The following is an 18,483-nucleotide window of genomic DNA, read 5'->3' on the forward strand; positions in this document are numbered from 1 at the left end:
AATAAAATGTTTGTTTTATCTTCCATTGATAATGATACTTGAAACCCTTTAGTTAGGTATTGCCAGTAAGAATCTTTAGGAGCTATCTTATAGGCAATTAAAGTGTTATATAGATATGATAATTCATTCTTAACATTGATATTATTATATAGAATTCCAAAAATCCAGTTTATAATTTTTGGTACGGTTTTGAAGGATGAGTTATGTATTATTCTACACATATCCTTAGTGTATGCTGTGACACTCTGAAGAACCAACCAGTCATTAGGGGATAGGCCATAGGTTGACAATATACTTTGTGTGTTCAAAGCTTGTTGGTTTTCAATACATTGCAACCAACAAAATAGGTAATTATTTTCCCATAAGCCAAAAATCTCTCAATGTGTTTTATCAGGGAAATCCCTTGTAATAGTAAATGGTATTAAACATCTATGCCACAGTTTTATATCTAAATTTGTGTTAATGAGTTTTCTAAACACATCAAAAATATTGTTTATTAGTGTTAGTTTAGTTAATTTTGTTGTACTATACTGTACATTTAAACTTAAATAGTGTCATATCTTGTTATATTTGTCAATTACCAAAGCAGTCTTTGATAATTTTCATTTATTAGTATAATGGAGTGTAACTGCTTCCAACTGGAAGAGTGTCTAGGATTTATCCAATTCATCACTATTTTAATTATGGATGCCTTTATGTAAGTTTCAATCTCTGGGAATTTTACCCACCCCCTTGTTCCCATTTTCTGACATGATGAGAATATGCCACTCTATTTCTTTTGGGGTACAATAGGAATTACATCAGAGTTGAAGTGATTTCTTTAAGGATTTTCATTCCTGATGGAAGTATAATGGCTTGTGCTATATATAATATTTTTGGTAGGAAAACCATTTTTATCAGTTGTAACCTATCATAAAATGTTATAAACAAATTATTCCATTTGCTTATTAATGTATTGATAAAGACTATGGCTTTAGCATAGTTAACCTGTAAAGTTTACTCTATATTCTTGTCTAGGACTATTCCTAAATAGTCTAGAGTTGAAACTTGGTTTCCAATAATATGATTAACTGGAACCTGTATGTTCTTTTTTTATTTAATAATAAATATTTTGATGTAGATTTGTTGAAGGAGAGCCCTGAGATTTTTTGGAAATTTGTTGTTACTATATCCACTTCACCTAACACTTCCTTAGAGTTGGGTAAGGTAAGTAAGAAATTATCAGCAAACATCATTATTTTAGAAATATATCGGTCATATATATATATATTTATACATCTTATCTTTGGGTTATTACGTATTAATAATGGCAAGTATTTCTATAGCCAGAACAAATAGGACTGGGGATATGGGACATCCTTGTCTACTATCTATAAGTGATTTGGATTGCTTTGGAAGTAAAGGGACCTAATTTAACATATTCTAGATTATTTTCATAGATTTTTTTTATTATTGTTATAAAAAAGGGAGGAAAATCAAATAACTGTAAGACTTTAAATAAATAACCCCAATTTAAGGAGTCAAAGGCCTTTTGAATATCTAGACCTATTGTCTATGCTTCATGGTTTCTTCTATTGAGGTAATCTATCAGAGTTAATACTCTTTTAATATTATCCTGTGTATGTCTGTTATATATATGAAACCAGTTTGGTCTTCATTAATTATTTTAGATATGGGTATTTTCAATCTATTGACCATAATTGGCATAAATAGTTTATAATCATTATTCAACAAAGACATTGGTCTATATGAGTTTCAATGATTGGGGGCCTTATTCTCTTTTAATATAGGGGTAATTTGAGAATATCTCAAATAAGGAGGAATATTTGCTAATGTTTGAACTTCAAGAAATGTTTTATGTAGGAGAGATATTATAGAAGAAGGGAACAATCTATAAAGTTTGATAATTAAGCCATCTGTTCCAGGTGCCTTATTAGACTTACTTCCTTTAATTCCATCTATTATTTCCTTTTGAGAAATAGGTTTTTGTAGATCTAACTTAAGTTCCTCAGGAATTCTTGTTATGTTGGGAACTATATTCTCTAACTTCTCACATTCATTTGTACTTACTTTATCTTTATGATGCTCTGAATAATGATAATTAAAAGCCTCCACAATGTCCCCTATGTCTGAGACTTTTTTCCTTTTCCCTTCATGAAAGATACTATCAATGTTATTAATTTTTGATTGTATCTTAACTTTCATAGATAGGTTATGAAGATGCTTAGGAGAGGTAGCATAAGAATTTAATTTTAGATGTTTTTCCATAGCTAAATTAGTTTTATGGGATATAGTTTCATTGTATTTCTTAGTTGCTTCTTTATTTTCTTATTATTATCTGTAGCAATTAAGTTTTTATTAGATTTAAGAGATATTTGATTTTGGAGTTGCTGTAACTCTGAGTCCCATTCTTTAATTTTGTTTTGTACCAGCTAATGGTTTTACATATAGATAGGCCTTAAGAGAATTCCAAACCATAATTGTATATGCTTCAGGTTTATAATTAATCTCTAAGAAAAGCTGAAGTTCAGAAATTATCCAAGATTTAAAGTCTTGAATTTTTGTAATATATGAAAGAATCCTTAAAGTAATAATTAATTGATTGAATTCCAAGTGTATTGTTAACAACAGGAAAGTATGACCTGAAAAGGGACAAGGTTGTATTGAAAAATTCAAGATTTTAGAATAAAGATCTTGTGAGATAGAAAATGTATCTATTCTAGTTTGGGTGCCATGTTTATAGGCCTGATGTGACAATAGTAAAGAATTTGTGCCCAAAGCATTAAAGGTATCTTTTAATTTAAACATTTCTGTCAATTTCTTTTAACTGTTTGACTGAGAACAATAGTCTAGGAGATTTCCTATTGGTAGTTTCTGTAATATCTGTGATACAATTGAAATCACCTCCTAGTATAATATTACCTTTAGAAGTAGTTGTAATAAAGTCTAAGTGTTTCTTAGCTAGTCCAACCCCCATACCCCGGAACCAGTATAAATTAACCAGGGCCTAAATTCTATTATTAAACTTAAGTATAACTGAGGCCATGAGTCCATCATTATCTACAAGTCTGTACATGATTTGGGGATTTAAGAAAGTATTTTTCTTTAGAATTGTTACTCATCTGGTCTTATTTTTATAAGAAGATTGAGCAAGTATTGTGTATTCCTTAGGGTCCCACATAAATGTGTCATTTATCTTAAAGTGTGTCTCTTGGAGAAAAACTACTTGGGCCTTGTTTAGTTTAAGATACCTTAGTAGGTTGGTTCTCTTATATGGGCTGTTTAAGCCATTAGTATTTAAGGATATCAAAGTTAAATCTATATCAGAATTCTTTAAAGATAAACAATAAAGGAACTTGTATTAATATAATCCTGTATACATAATACTCTTCCTGAATAGACAATAGAATATCAATTGTTGTGTTTCTATTTATCTCAATCCAAATAACTTTCCCCATGAAAGATAAAAGTAAAAGGCATTTCAAAACTAGAAAAACAGTTAAATAACAAAAAATAGCATATTTCACTCTGATATAAACTTTAATATACCCTATACATGGAATTAGATACATTCCTAGTCTAGCAAACAAAACTAAATCTGCTAGACTACCTATCCTAACCATCAACCTTTGTTGCTTCGAGCCCAAAATGGAGTACCTATTGTTAGATTTTATGAATATAAATCTGAAATTAATTATGTTGTAAATATGCTGAAAGAAAAGGCTTGCTTAAATGCAGAAACAAAGTTTAAGTAAAATGTGATCAGCAGTCATACTAAATGACCATGGCTTGGAAAAGGAATCTGCTGAATGGACATTATTCCCTTACAGACTCAAGGCATGATATATGCAATAACAAAAATGCAAAATCTGCTTTTAAAGAACAATGACATGTTATTCTGCATGGAAAAACAGGATGGCACAAGAACAGATGTTTTACAAAGATCCAAATAAAATACAGGATGTTCACACTGTCAGAAAAGCTGATCTCTGACAATGTGTTTTCTCAAAAATATGTTTTTCTTCATAAAAACAGGATATGCTTATCAGCATTGACATAAGAACACATGTTTCTATACACAGATTCAAATAGAATACAGGACAATGTGTTTCCTCAAAAATATGTTTTTCTACATGGACATCAGGACACTGTTACAGGATATTCACACTGTCAGAAAAGCTGGTCTCTTACAAGACATTGTTAAACAAGGAAGTTTAGTATTGTTTCTACAGGATAAGCAATTCTCCAAAATATGTTTAAAAAGAGTATATAAAGAGCTGTATAAATCCAGTTGTTTGGGATATGGTAGGAACACATTTGGTGTTCTGAGGTAAATGTTATATCTCTCACATCATCTGTACTATATGAGAAGTAAAGTTGGAACAGTACTTTTAAGCTGCAACGTTTGTCCAGTTTTATTTATTATAAAAGTTATTGGTTACTGCTCTTAAAGACAAGTGCTGCAAAGTATATTCTCTCATCAGTGTATATTCTGCAAGATTCTGTATGCAACAGACTGTGAATGCAAATATAATCAGACTTTGAATTTTAGCAAGAATCCATCCAGGCAAGAAGCAAGTAAGAGACATAATAATATTTTTTCAATGGCGAGGCAGCTGAGTGACTAGCACCATATAATTTTTCAATGGCAAGCTAGTCTGCATTTGAACCTACAATCTGCATTCAAACACAGGAGGAGTGATGGTAAGCCCTGCAGAGGGTCACTTCAGTCAAATTGCAGTAACTAACATTTGTACGTATGTGTCAATTCTGAACAGAAGTATTCCAGTTTATGCAGCTTGCAGTAGTAAAGTTTTTTAGACGTCTACAATCCGGAGTGAGACTAGTTCAAGACATTCGCAGTGCCATAAATTCTTCAAGAAAAGGGGGATATCCACTAGCCCATCAGTCCACTGCCTGTTGTGCTTTCCCAGCTTCTCAAGTGACTTTGAAAATTTCCAGCCATCTGCAATAGCAGCCTGATCACCTGTTTTCTTGCTAACTGGTAAGACTTTTTTCTGTGTCACATATTTAGTGTGGATGATGTTAAAACAGTTTGTATATTCTTAAGAGAGTTTTTATATTCTTAAGACAGGTTGTATATTCATATATAGTTTCTGTATTCCTAGACAGGTTGTATATTACTAGATAGTATGGATATTATTTATAATTCATGCAGGAGTAAACCAAACTTTAGTAAATTGCTATGTTGGTATACGCAGCACATTAGTAAATGTAAAACCTTATTAGGGCAGGTTGATAGTAAGGCATTATGCAAATGTATTACAATATTTGACTGGTATCTCAAAGAAAACCATGTGAAAAATGACAAATGTTTATTGTGTGATTCAACAAAAACTGCATTTTGTGTATTATGTCATAAAAAAATATTGCATCATATTGCAAATATAAAAATAGACTGTAAAGACAGATCTGAAGAATTAACTAAGGGTAAAGTGTTTCCATTACATTCTGATGTTGAACAGTTATGTCCTGTCACCACATGTGAGTCAAATCAGTTACTGATAGAACCCCTAGTACATTTTGTTACACAGGAATGTAATAAACTTCTAAAAGACAGACACAATGAGTTCAGGAAGCTTAGACAAGTTATACATACATCTTTTCAAAAGTGCATAGGAGTTTCAAATTCAGCAGAACAACTTACTAAAGAATGTCAGAAAGACCATGCAACGTCACAGGAAATTCAACAGAAGTTCCAGGATAAAGAAAATAAATTAGCTGAACTGACAGAGACAGGGAATTTCCTGCATACACAGTTAATCTGTGCAAAAGAAATATATTTTATAATATGTTTATGTTTTGAAAATGGTTAAACATACATGGTAGGATGATAGGGACAAATCATTCTTAAATGTTTTACTTTCATTCAGTTAAAGCAAGACATCTATCAGTACTACAGTAAAGTAAAGCATATGAATGCCATTCATTAGCATAGTCAAAAGGTAAACAAAACTGTTCTAATATATAAATTAAATAAAAATAGATGAGTAGAAATTTAAAGTCACAAGACATGACATGCTTGTATAAAGATATACAGATACAAGACAAACATGCAGTGTGTTCTTTTCATCTAGAGTACATCTGTTACAATACACAAAAGCAAAAGGCAGACAACAGCAAATATAAATAATATAAATATAAATGTGTTGGTTAAACTAATATCTATTTTGTTTTTTACAATTTGTTTATAATTATATAGTAACACCAAACAGTTAAAGTTCTGAATTTTAAAAATAAAATCACAGATGGTATTATTCAAACAGTTTTTGTAAAATTAATGGTAGGACAGTTAAATAGTTAAATAAATAAAAAAATATATATACTGAAATCCATGTAAGGTAATTTCCATGTAAGGTAATTGTAAAATGATGTCTGTTTATGTTGTATAAATGCATAGTTATGCAAATCACAATCACATTAAAGGAAAAATGCTAAAAGAATTAACTATAGTTTACAGAGTATGAAATGTGAGCTAAGACCTTCCTAGACTGAATGAATAGTTACAGGAAATGCTGGAAAGATAAGATAAACAACAAGACTGATTGCCAGGCAAGTAGCTTGAGTAAAGCATCATTGTTATTAAAACATAATTGTTAAAATGTTTACAGGCAACACTATTTAGTAATTGTCATAAAATGCCACAATTGTGCATAGATGTCACTGATAATCTGTTTGCAAGTAAATGTTAAAAGAGAAGAAAAAACTCAGTTGCATCAAGTATAGCCAGCAAATGGGCTATAGTATATATACAGTTCAAATCAATTGTGCAGGAGGGTGTAAATGCCTACTAGTGGTAGTAAACAGCAAAAGCTTTATAAAAAATTATCAAATCAGACAAAAGTTCATAATTTAATAAAATAAATGTATAACCATAGTGTTAGGCTGACATACATTCTATTTTCACAGCATAGGGCAGGTAAACAGTGCTGAAGTACTACAGGGGGAGGGGTACTTTCTCAGTTTTACACTGACTGTATAAGGGGGAGGGGCACTTTCTCAGTTTTACACTGACTGTATAAACAGACTGTGACAAGGGTCTGAAATAAAGCTACATAAAAATAAATAATAAGGGTCTAAAATAAAGCTAGAGGAAAAAATATCTCATTCCTTCTTGACAATACTCTTAGGGAGAGGAAAAAACAGGTATTAGTGTATTAGAAATACTGGTAAACTGGATTAAACCTGACAGGATAAGATATTTTACAAGTTGTTAATAGCTATCATAATGGTTATTATTGTATTGTTTAGTATTAAATTGTATTTGCAACCTGTTAAACTGTAAAGCTATACAAGAGATAGTTTAAAAAACAAGAGATGATTTAAAATTGCTTTATTAAAGCTATACAGGAGAGAATAAAGATATGCAAAATGCATAAATGTTTCTAATAGCAAGAATGCAAGAATGGTCACTATTTTTAATATGTTTTTGGCAAAGCAATGTTGGTATAAAAAAACATCAATGTTTAATAATTGTTGAGTATGTAGTTTAAAATAACAGGACATATGAATTTGGTATCAATTCCACTAGATATTTCTAAAGAGACAAACATTTTCCAAGATTTTGCTTAATATTAATGTTATTAAATTTGTAAGATTAGACTAAATGTACTTTATAGTCATTGTATGTACAAATGCAGAAGAATTCAGTACAAATGAGATTAATGTCTAGTAATAAATATGTGTGAAAACCATATTTAATAAAAAATGGGTCCAGGGTACCTACTAGATTGAAATGCATAAATAGCAAACAGTCTGTGTAAATACATACTGTAAAGAATACATCGTGATAAGTTCAAAAGTAATTTGTCAAGTTGTAATATCATTGGTTTTACCCCAGTAAATTGCTTTCAAATATTTATTATCTAAGCCCAGTTCAGTGTTTTACCAAGATGTTATTGAGCAGTTCAAAGACATGACCACAATGTTATGGTTAAAATGACATTGAAATTGTGTGTTTTCAGTAGTGTATAAATGCTTGCAGTAGCACATGGTTACTGTCTCTTATAGTTAATTCAACAGTTGCAAAGAGTTAATGAAACAGTTCTAAGTCATAAATTAAATTCTGTGATTGCAAAAGAATAAATTGATCAAGTAAAATTAAAGCAGACACAGCTCATAACTGATAAAATATTTTCACAGAATGGTCTGCAAAAGAAAAAGTTGTTAAATACATTCAGTTTTGGTAGTAATACTTTAATATCATTGTATTAACTATGTAAAATTGCGTTTTGATTTGTTGTATCAAACTAAAGGTTTGTTTCTTGTGTTTTCTATATAAAATGTTTTGAGTATGTTTAAAAACAGAGGGAATTGTTAGATTTTATGAATATAAATCTGAAATTAATTATGTTGTAAATATGCTGAAAGAAAAGGCTTGCTTAAATGCAGAAACAAAGTTTAAGTAAAATGTGATCAGCAGTCATACTAAATGACCATGGCTTGGAAAAGGAATCTGCTGAATGGACATTATTCCTTACAGACTCAAGGCATGATATATGCAATAACAAAATGCAAAATCTGCTTTTAAAGAACAATGACATGTTATTCTGCATGGAAAAACAGGATGGCACAAGAACAGATGTTTTACAAAGATCCAAATAAAATACAGGATGTTCACACTGTCAGAAAAGCTGATCTCTGACAATGTGTTTTCTCAAAAATATGTTTTTCTTCATAAAACAGGATATGCTTATCAGCATTGACATAAGAACACATGTTTCTATACACAGATTCAAATAGAATACAGGACAATGTGTTTCCTCAAAAATATGTTTTTCTACATGGACATCAGGACACTGTTACAGGATATTCACACTGTCAGAAAAGCTGGTCTCTTACAAGACATTGTTAAACAAGGAAGTTTAGTATTGTTTCTACAGGATAAGCAATTCTCCAAAATATGTTTAAAAAGAGTATATAAAGAGCTGTATAAATCCAGTTGTTTGGGGATATGGTAGGAACACATTTGGTGTTCTGAGGTAAATGTTATATCTCTCACATCATCTGTACTATATGAGAAGTAAAGTTGGAACAGTACTTTTAAGCTGCAACGTTTGTCCAGTTTTATTTATTATAAAAGTTATTGGTTACTGCTCTTAAAGACAAGTGCTGCAAAGTATATTCTCTCATCAGTGTATATTCTGCAAGATTCTGTATGCAACAGACTGTGAATGCAAATATAATCAGACTTTGAATTTTAGCAAGAATCCATCCAGGCAAGAAGCAAGTAAGAGACATAATAATATTTTTTCACCTATTATAAATTAAGAGAAACATTGTAATGATAAACAACTAATCAGATATTAATTCAAGTTAGGTTTTAGAGAAGAGTTACATACACTGTTACAAACATTAAGCATTTCTACAGTAATTATTCACTGAGGAAGCAAGAGACAATTTAGTATATTTATAATCTGAATTTAGTGTTTAATAGACTAAAATAACATTAGCTTTATTATCATCATACAACTTCAAAATTACAGAACAAATCAAAGAATCATTTAGCATTTATATTTACTTGCCTTCTGAATAAATCTTATAATGACAAACTTCCACTAAATAAAAAAAATCACGAGAATTGTGTCATTCCCAAAAGATGTTAACATAGATTTTTAGAAATATTCCATAAGACATATTTGTCCTTAATTGACTCCTAAACTTTTGGAATAGCAGATGTTTAAATAACTGACTAAAATCAATAATAATTAATTGGCATCAGTTAAAATGACAAAAATTAGTAAAAAATTATTTATATAAAACTTACTGTGGATAACAGGCCTTGAAAGTGAATGACTCAAAGACAAAATTAAGAATGAGATAGTGGTAAATATACCATTGAAAACTGGCTCTCAAACTGTCTACTGCTGAACCCCAATAAAACTAAAATTCTGCTCTTCACACCCACTAGCAGATCCACTCCATTCTCATTCACTGTTACATCCAACAATGGTACCACTATCTCCCCAGATACCCATACTAAACTTCTAGGAGTCATTATAGATAATAATCTTAAATTTGACCTACAGGTCAACAAAACCGTGCAGACCATCAATAAAAAACTTGGATCACTGTACATAAACAAGTCATTTTTAACCCCACTGGCTAGAATTATTATTGCCTGGTCACATCTACTCTCTGCTCTTATTTATGCCTCTCCAGTACTTTCAAACCTAAATAACTGAAGTGAATAAGCTCTCCCATAGCTATAACCATATTGCCAGATTTGTCACTAACTCCACCTATAGAACCCATCACTGCCAGAACCTGAAACAACTAGGGTGGCTAGAACTTCCCAGCTTAATTCAACTAAATCAACTCTTAGTAGCCCACAAAATTCTTAACCATCTTGAAGATGCCCGCTCACTCTCAAATATTATAAAGCCATACAACAATTTGAGGTCACTACGATCTGCCGACAAAATAATGGTCCAAACCTACAAAGCTAACAATTCAGCTTGGGAATCTCTGTTTGCCAACTTTTTTGGCAAAACCTGAAATTTTCTACCAAACCATATAACCCTGCAATCCTCCTTAAGTCTTTTCAAAAAAAGCATCAAACAGTATCTCAAAGTCAAGTGGCTTTGTCCATGTTCCTACCCTGACTAAGCTGTAAAATGAACCCATATCTGCATAATACCTTAACTCAACTATTTACTGTACCAGTCTGATTATTTCTGCTTTAATGTGTCTGCCAATGTAAACTGTGAGTCCCTTTGGGAATAACACTAAAACATTGTATATAACTCTTTGTCTTACATTTTCTATATAACTAACTTGATTTGTAATCCTTGTAATTATTGTGTAATCTTTGTAATTATTGGCTATTGGAGCTTTTCTCCCCGGGCCTCCACTGAAAATGGACATATATCCAGTAGGACTATCCCGGTAAACAAATGTAAAATAAAATAAATAAAATAAATAAAATCTACCATAGTAATAGCGTAATACTGAAAGTCATAACTTGTTTGTTGTGTTATCACAAGTCAGAGATATTACTGAGCTCTTTCCCTGTCATAAAGTGCTAATATACTAAAAAACATGACTTCATAATAACTGAAAACATCTGAAATATAAATAATATCTAGGGTACAATAAGGAAATAAACATATTAAATGCAAAGTAGATATATTTGCTAGGATTTAGTATGATGTTTGAGTATCCTTGCAGTTATTACCATTAGCCATAAGCATTTCCTGTAATTGTAAAAGCTTACACTAAACACTTGCTAACTGCATAAGGAAGTTATTTATAAAGATCTATTTATAAAAAAAAAAAAAAAAAAATCCAGTATATTCACTAGAAATAGTGGCTATAATTAACTGTTTACAAGAAAAAAATAACATTTCTGTATATATTTGATCACAAAATGTAGTCATTATTATAAAAGGTATCCATGAATATGTTTGCAGACAGTGTAGCTCGTAATTCTTGTAAAAGAAGCCTACTATGCTATATTAACCAATCAGAGACTTGACATTCACAGTTAGGCTTGCATATACACATTAGATGTAATGTAATCTGATCGGCATGCATAGAATGCATGATGTCATGAGCTAAGTAAGAAAGCTTCACTTCTTAAATTTCAAACTGACATTTTCCCACCCAGCACACTACACAGTACAGTTTTCAGACCTCACTTTAACTGTATCACAAAGTCTGCTTATTTACAGTAACAAATGCAGAGTTTAACTGTCAGATACTTCCAAACAGTAACATAACATTCCATGCCATTGAGAGGGAAAAAAGCACTTTAACATTAAACTCTACGGGAAACATAACTTGTAACCATTTAAAAACCTTGTGCCATAAAACATACAAGCATATAACTGTCAGAGAGACCCAATTTATGTCAAAACCCGGTAAACAGCTTTTTGTTCACACAGGTACCAATATATATTCTGAAAAATCAGAAGTTATAAATATTAAAAAAAACTAGTTAATATATAGGTTCATAGGTTCATACTAGGCTATCTGCCCTAGGGCATTTATAAGCCAAGCCAGAGTGTGTTTGGCTTTCACCACCCATTTTAAAATAATTTTGCTATGCCCTTTTTCGAGGTTAGTATACTATGCCTCTGTCTAACAGTGACACAGAAGTGATACCCGGGGTAAACTTACAATCTCCCATCCACTCATCAAGATTCCTCTTGAAGAGAGTCAATGAGGGACACTGCCTAACTTGGACTGGGATTTTATTCCAGAGTGAAGGGAGCCTCTGGGTTATGAATCTGTCCCTCCAGCATGTCCTATTTATTTCAGGGCTGAGGTTCAAGTCTCTCGAGCGCGTAGCTCGATGGGATTTGGATTTTCTGAGGTGCAGCATGTCCATTAATTCCGGGTTGGACATGGCTTTATACATCAGGCACAGAATCGCCTCTGAGCAGGTGGTATGCCACTGAGTAGAGCTGGAGTTTCTTTAACCGGGCAGCATATGGCATCTGTTTGAGCCCTTTGATCCTCTTGGTGAGGTACTTTTGGGGACTTTCCAGTTGCTGCAGGTGTCTGGTAAGGTACATCCCAAAAGGGGCATTGTACACAATTATGGGCATGATGAGGGATGAGTAAAGAGGCACGATGACCTCCCTGATCTAGATGTGAATCCCTTCATGATTAGGTGGGCTATATAAAATGTTTTTCTAACCACTTTAGACACGTGGTTGTCAAATAAGAGATTGCTATCAACTTGGGTCCCCAGGTCCCTAATTACTTCTTCTGTACTTAATGGATTACCACCTATGTGGTAATTTGTGGGCACTTTGTTTTTGCCAAAGGGGATGACTATACACTTTTTGGTGTTTAGCTTGAGGCCATGGCTCTGGCACCGGTTGTTTGTTTCTATGAGGCCCTTTTGGAGGATGCTTGTGTCAGCTGGAGTGTCGATTATGGTACCCAGTTTGCAGTCATCTGCAAACTTGGTCAGCCACAGTCCTTCTGTGTTGGCCTGTACCTCCGAGAAATATATACCAAACAAGAGAGGTCCCAGGACTGAGCCTTGTGGGACGCCACTTGTAACTGGTTTGGAGTAAGACAAGGCTCCAGCAATTCTAACCATGTGGGTTATGTCCTTCAGCCAGTTTGCAACCCATCTAGTGACATAGGGGTTTATATTTAAGCTGGTGAGCTTATCTATAATGCCCGAGTGGGGTATTGTATCGAAGGCTTTTGCGAGGTCCAGGTAGGCTGTGTGGACCACCTTCCCCTCGTTAATGGCCTTAGTGACTGTTTCAAAGAAATCAACCAGGTTTAAGAGGCAGGATCTGCCCTTAACAAAGCCAAACTGGGTAGGATCCAGTGTCTGTAGGTCCCCAATATCTTTATTTATGAGGTCCATGATGATCCTTTCCATAGCTTTGCAGACCAAGCTAGTCAGGCTTATGGGGCGATAGTTTCCAGGATCTGTTGAGACACCACCTTTGTGGAGAGGGACCACTGTTGCTGTACGCCACTCTTTGGGTACATATCCTGTAGTAAGTCTGAGATTGAACAGTAGTTTTATGTTTGGGTTTAGCTCTTCTTGGAGTTCATGTAGGACGCAGCCTGGGTCACCGTCTGGTCCCATTGATGCTGTGTTTTTTGCTTTGGAGAGAGCAGCTCTTACCTGAGCATCTGAGATGTCAGGGGGGCAGCACTCTGCTGGGATAGAGATTTGCCCTTTTGGTGGGGAGGGGGTGGGGTTTGCGCTGAACCTGTCAGCTAGGATGTTGGCAATGGCTGTGGGTTCGGTGTATTTTTTGTCATTTTGGACTTATTCTGAGTGTATCTGGGAATTCCCACCCAGGTTCCTAACATAGCTAAAGAAAGCCTTGTGATTATCCTTAGTGTCCTGTGCAATTTTTCTCTCGAAGGTGGACTTAGACGATTTTATGAGTGCCCATAGTTTTTTGCTAATACTGATCAGAGATGCCTTCCCTTTTTGGGATTTTGCTCTATCATGTAGTAGCTTCCTCCTTTTTTTGTATAGTTTGTTTATGGCTGGGGTCCACCAGACAGGATGTCTGTCTTTGGAGGATTGGGACTTGGTTTTATTTGGGATTGCATGATCCATGCATTCCCGAAGGTGTTCATAGAATGCGTTTATAAAGGATTCTGCAGTCTGGGCTGTATTTTCCACAGGCCTGGGGGCTTTGAAGGATTCCACCTCGGTTTTGAGGAGTGTGAAATTTGCATTAGAGAAGTTTTTCACTGTGGTTTTCAGGGCAGAGGGTGGAGTCGGGATGTGAATACCCAGTGAGATTAGTTTATGGTCTGATCTTACCAATGAAGGATACACTTCTGGTCTGGAGCATAGAGTCCCCATGTTGGTGATGATCAGGTCCAGTATGTTTTCCCCTCTTGTGGGAGTGTTAACAAGTTGTTCCATAGCATTTGAGTTTATAAATTCTAGGAACCTTTGGGCTAGATATGCCCTGTTATCACATGTATCCAAAACAGTTTTGATAAATAATCTAAGCAGTGACTATGCCTGTGTAATAACTCAGAATAATATTTAGCAGGGCAAAGGGCCACTCAATAAACCAGTAATATTATGCTAATATACTAAAAGCATAAATACTTATTTAGTTTGTATATGAGCAAAAAAAAGTATAGAAATTAAAAAGCAAAAAGAGAAAGAAAAGCAATAAGAAAAATATTGTCATGACATAAGTTACTTAAAGATTTAGCAAGTGTAAAACAAATTAAAGTCCATTTGCAGTAGATGCTTTGAGAGATTTAGTGGGAACAGCAATCTTTGACTTAGTTTTTTTTTAACATCAGTCCAAGAATGTTTATTAGTAACTCTCTTCAGAGATGCAGATGCCCATTCCATATCTCCAGGTAAGGAAATAATGTTATTGTTTTTAATAAAGGCAGTCACTTCCTCTAGGGCATTACATGATCTCATTTCATTCTGATATAGAATTTTTATTCTGGCAGGAAAGACAAGCTGAGTTTTGATGTTATTCTGCTTTAACAGTTTTACTAATGGCCAAGCTTTTTTCCTCTGTTCCAAAACCCTGGTAGAATAGTCATTATCAAACCTAATTGGGTTTTGATTCAATTTTAATGGACTTTTCCTGCAGGAAGATTTTAGGACCAACTCCTTTTCCAAATAAGACAGACATTTTATGACTATTGATCTGGGAGGAGTAGAGGAGGATGTTGACACTGGCATTCCTAAAGCTCTATGAGCCCTTTCAATACCAAAGGACAGACCCTCCTTTAAATCTAAAATATCTGGAATCCAGGTATTCAGGAAAGAAATGATATCTTCTCCTTCAGCTCTCTCAGGGATGCCAAAAATCCTTATATTTGACCTTCTCTCCCTGTTTTCCAGGTCAACCACTTTATTGAGAAGCCAAATGTTTTGTTTGATGAGAAAATCTTTCTGCCTTTCTTCTTCCTTCAGTCTTCCATCAAGATCATTCAGGGATGCTTCTAAGTGTGTTATTCTGGATTGATGCTGATGTTCCTTGAGATAATCTGTTTGTTTCTGACAATTTTCCTTGAGGTTTTGTAAATTCTTCTTAAAATCATCCATTTTTAGTGAGAGTTCTTGTAGAGCAGATGTCACAAGCTGCATTTATTTTTTTAAAGCATGTCAGAATGAGAAGTCTTCAAAGTGCTCATCTCCACAAATTATATATTCTCCTTTATAATTTGACAGGAAAAAAACATTCCTAAGTTCACCAAAGTTACTGATAATATAGTTTATACTTTCATCTATCAATTCTAAGTATTTTTGCTAAAATAAAACAAGTTATTTCCTGTTTTTTATACTAATTCCGTGGAGCTCTGAAAAACTGCTGTTATCAGTTGGCCAACTTGGCTCTGCCCCCCCCCACCCCCCAATAACATTCCTGATGATTAATAAATAGCACGAAACATAACTTCTGTGGTCCACCTGATTCGCATTTCAGCTGGAGCCTACAGTCAGGTTTTGTGTGCAAAGAATGCGCAAAGGCTACATTCACTACCCTGAACAAAGGAGGTCCAACCACTGATCCGGGTAACAACAGGCCCATAAGTTAGACCAGCCTCATGTGTCAGGCCATGGAAAGAATCATCATGGACATGATAATTGAGGACATTGGTATCCTGCAAATGCTGGTTCCCATCACAGATCAGATTTGTTAAAAGAAGGTCATGCCTATTAAATCTGGTGGATTTTTTGAGAGTGTCACCAAAACATTGTATGAAGGCAAGACTGTGCACACAGGTTATCTCGACCTGACCAAGGCTTTTGATACAATATGTCATTCAGGGATTACAGACAAGATCACTAATTTAGGTATAAATCCTTTTATTCCTCCCTGATAGCCAACTGGCTCAAGATAGGATCCAGGAGGTCAAAATAAGTGAGACCACCTCCACCAAGAGGCCAGTCACTGGCAGAATCACCCAAGGCTAGGTGCTGATCCTTTTTGCCATTTATTTCCCCCAAATTGATGCAAATTCTGAAGGTTTCTAGCTGACTACGTTAGCAGATGATTGCAAGCTGAGGATTATCATTGACTGCACTGCAGACACGAGCATTCTTCAAAAGGTCTATCTTTGACTAACAAATGGTGCCAAAGTCATGATCTTAAAGTCAATTCTGAGAAATGCATAATTATACCCTTTGTAAAGGAATTTATCCCAGCTGATTAACATGCTGATAATACACTGCTAAGAGTCAACCCAGTGTTCAGGGATCTAGGTACACATGCAGATAGTAGTCTTAGCTTCGACCACCATGTGGTCGCAGTGGTGAGGAAATCCTTTTATGTTGTACAATTTGTAAGTAAGGACATGGCATCCAAGTCCAAAGAGGTATTCATCACACTGTACTCCACATTTATCAGACCAATCATAGAGTACAATGCTCCCTTTGGTACGTACTTGACAGGCATAAAGCATGCTATAAACAGAGTGATGTCAGAGGTTCCTTACAAAAAGAATACAAGACATAACAAATCTGCCTTATGCAGAGCTTCTTAAAGCCCTTTCCCTCTACTCACTCTCCTGTAGATTGCTGAGAGGTGATCTATGACTGACTTACAAAGTGCCATAAACCCCACACTTATGAATCTCCTACATATTCATAAGTTGAACAGTACCAGAATATAAGACCTAGAGACCTGAATTTTGTCTGTCATTTAAACAGAACATGCTGGAGAGACATATATGTGTCCCAGAGTCTACCCCTATGGAACAGGCTTCCCATCCAGATGAGGTTGAGTTCATCTATTGCCAAGTTTACATCCAACCTAGACCAATGAATGTGGAATAGGAACTTTACAACAGGCCTAGCAGCCATGTCCCTTATGAACAGAAGTAGATTATAAATGCCTGTTCCTCAATTTCCTCTTTGGATACAAGACATCACTATTTTTTGAGAAAACTTGGCTAGGCTTAGAAGGGCTCCCCAGGTCATTAGCCTAGTAACACTCTCTGAAACTATGCCTCTAAGAAAGGCTGTATGCATTCCCACACATAGCTCAAGCTATGCTGTCAACTATGTGCTTTTTGCAATTGACCTATGACATATTCAATGGCATCAGCAGCTAGTTATTCAAATCCAACAGCATGTAACTTATTTCAGTGTGAAAAAACAGACATCAGTAATATGCAGGAATGGCTCACTCAACAGATGTAAGCTGAGATATTTTTTTTGGGAGTGTTGATGGGTAGTTGATTTTGACCCACTAAGTACTATATTTTCTAGTAAGCATGCACAGTTTCACAATATTTGTTTTCTCTCTCTTATGTTGAGCAACTGTTAGTACACAAGACCATTGCTATACAACGGTGCTGAATTTAAGTCTTGTTTCTAATCCTATGGCAAAGACAGATGGTAATTTGCCTTTGGCTGCATAGTTATGCCATCTATTATGCTACAGATCTTAGAAACAATGCACAAAAGAAAATACTAGTGATATAGGCATGTGAAGACTTTAATCAGGACAACTATGACAGCTTCCAGATTTCACTGTAACCCTGATGTAATGTTCAGACTGTCATCTGTAAGTGTTGAGGCTGCTGGGTGTGGTGATCCACCAGTTATTAGTATATACTGCACAATTCAAATTTCCTTTGTAAGTATCTAATAATGTTGTCACTCATTTTTCACATGTTGTTTCTCACGGCTGCTGTACAAACGGTTCTGCGGTATTAGTATGTCTTCCAGTTATGATTTATTACAGTGGTTCAAATTCCACCTGTTTTACACTGTAGCATTGCATGAAACAATTGTTGCTACACAACTGTGACTTTTTGCAGAGATGTGTTGTGATAAATTCAACTTCACCCAACCTAATCCAAGGGGGTTCTTGCTCTGGTTCCCAAGCTCTACAACTCTCATAGTTATCTTCCTATGAGCCTATCTAAGCTCTCAACAATTTCTATAGCTTCTCTCTAAGCTCTCACCTCCTACAGCTACGTTCACACAGCCCAACCTTGTAAATATTGTAAATAACATTCTACTGTTGATGTGTGTATGTA

Source organism: Protopterus annectens, chromosome 3.part0, assembly GCF_019279795.1.
Source record: "Protopterus annectens isolate FY-2018-M chromosome 3.part0, PAN1.0, whole genome shotgun sequence".
NCBI lineage: Eukaryota > Metazoa > Chordata > Ceratodontiformes > Protopteridae > Protopterus > Protopterus annectens.